The 2,514-nt window shown below is 46.9% G+C and overlaps 1 pseudogene; it reads right to left on the bottom strand.

The window, feature by feature from the left end:
• Positions 1–1,103: 1,103 nt before the first annotated feature.
• On the bottom strand, positions 1,104–1,221 carry LOC126107202 (5S ribosomal RNA; annotated as a pseudogene).
• Positions 1,222–2,514: the final 1,293 nt, after the last annotated feature.

Here is a 2,514-nt window from a genome sequence, read left to right as displayed (position 1 = left end):
GCCCACAAAAAAAAAAAAATTAAAAAAAAATAAAAGAAAAAAAAAACGTTATTGCTGTTAATACATTTGAATACCTTAAAGTTTCATTTAACTTAACTTAGTAGTAATATAACTAATACATAAGTAGGACCTACTTTGAAGACCATAACACCAGCGTACGTGTGCTGCGGCTTCTGACCAATCATCGCGTTTGTGTTTGTTTACATCAGGTTTATTCTTCTGATGAACGGAGTATAGTGGTAAAAATTGGGGGCAAGCCAATACCTATTGATCTATGGGCGAATCTCTAATCTCATTCCGATCTGCTTCTTACCTAGAAGTAGACACTATGGGCGGTATTGCATGGGTTTACCACATATCCAGACACTTGCTTCAACCTTTCTTCACAGAGTCAGCAACTCTTTGAAATACACCTGGCACCTGTAACGTCTGCACATTGTCGATGGGTTGGAGTTACACCAATGGTCTTATATGTCCCCCTAACTAGAAATCTAACCGGTTCAGGTCCAGTGAACGAGGTGGTCACACTAGCAAACCTCCTTGACCAATCCACCGACTATATCACGCGATCATTTCACTTCTTCAAGGTAACTGATACTGCTCGAACGCAATATGTGCCCAAAATTCTGCTGCGTATCGACATTAATAATACGGGCCTCTAATTTAGTGGAATACTCGTACTACTTTTCTTGAATATTTATGTCAATTAAAACGAAGTCAATACACATGTCAAATCGAATAAGATGTGGGAAGATGTGACTTATCCACTAGTACACAGCCAAGAAGTTCAATTTTTTAATACTAAAGAGGCACACACAATGATTCAGTATTCGCAGACCATTTATGAAAAGGACATAACTTTGTTATCCCCACTTTACTTTTATAAAAACTAAACTCCGCCCGAATAGGCGATGAAGGTCGTACGGGACCGACCGACCGCCGTTTCGTCCTCAGACGAGAGGCGTCACTGGATGAGGATATGGAGGGGCATGTGGTCAGCACACCGCTCTCCCAGCCGTTTTGTCCGTTTACGAGACCGGAGCCGCTACTTGTCTATCAAGTAGCTCCTCAGTTTGCCTCACAAGGGCTGAGTGCACCCCGCTTGCCAACAGCGCTCGGCAGACCGGATGGTCACCCATCCAAGTGTTAGCCCAGCCCGACAGCGCTTAACTTCGGTGATCTGACGGGAACCGGTGTTACCACTGCGGCAAGGCCGTTGACCCACATTGCTTTCATGCTTGAAAAAATTTGTTACTGAAAACAGCAACCAGTCACGTTATTTCAGATCGGTTGACTGCTTTTGCAAAACCGTTGGCTCGGTGGTGGCGTGTATCAGCAGGACGGTGGCCAAGCGAAAACGTGCGACTGTAGGCTCACTGTGGTGATACCTACCAGTAAGCATGAGATGGATGTTCAGTCTGGAACCGCACTGCTGCTACGGTCCCAGGATCGAATCCTGCCGTGGGCATCGAAGTGTGTGATGTCCTTAGGTTAGTTAGGTTTAAGTAGTTCTAAGTCTAGGGGACTGAAGACCTCAGATGTTAAGTTCCATAGTGATTAGAGCCATCTAAAACATTTTCGAGACGGATGGCCGTTCCACGGGAGACTTACCGCCCTCAGACTCGAAAAAATGGTTCAAATGGTTCTGAGCCCTATGCGACTCAACTGCTGAGGTCATCAGTCGCCTAGAACTTAGAACTAATTAAACCTAACTAACCTAAGGACAGCACACACATCCATGCCCGAGGCAGGATTCGAACCTGCGACCGGAGCGGTCACGCGGTTCCAGACTGAAGAGCTCAGACTCGATACGACCACGAAAGTGGAGAAGTGTCCTTGACGGTCGAAACCGCACATCTACACTTGATCTATTCTATTCTATCGCTTGAGCCTTGTCCCGCAGTTACGTAGTGTCAGCCAACATTAATCGGATTCGGCATGTTAATGGTTAAGGGGTGGCTGGATGCCCATCCTGCCGCGACCCCGCCGGGACGGAATTAGTGTACCCCAACTGTCTGCGTCAAGTGTAATCTGTGGAATAGTGCGAATGTGTTTCAAATGTCTGTGAGCTGTGTAACTGAGGCGGAACATGGAGAGCAGCCCGGTATTCACGAAGCGGGATGTGGAAAACCGCCTAAAAATCACACCCAGGCTGGCCAGCACATCGTCCCTCGTCGTCACTCCGCCGGGCGGATTCGATCCGTGGCCGGCGCGCCTACCCGAGTCCAGGAAGCAGCGCCTTAGTGCTCTTTTTCTTTTTTTTTTTTAATCTCATTTTGCTCGCTTTTGTTCGTTTCATCTGCTCGGTGCGGACGTCGTAAGACATCCGTTTAAGTTCTTTGATGATCGATTAACTCTGGTTTTTTTTTTTTTTTTTTATATATATAACTGAGGGCACGCAGCCCTCTGACCGAACACGCTGAGCTACCGTGCCGGCATCGCTCTCGGCTACCCTGGCGGGTACATGTACACTTGTTCGTGACGACGTAAAAGTGTTACCGAGGTGAATCTAGC

This window comes from Schistocerca cancellata, chromosome 10, assembly GCF_023864275.1.
Source record: "Schistocerca cancellata isolate TAMUIC-IGC-003103 chromosome 10, iqSchCanc2.1, whole genome shotgun sequence".
NCBI classification, from domain to species: domain Eukaryota; kingdom Metazoa; phylum Arthropoda; class Insecta; order Orthoptera; family Acrididae; genus Schistocerca; species Schistocerca cancellata.
This window is presented reverse-complemented; position numbering and strand designations above follow the sequence as displayed.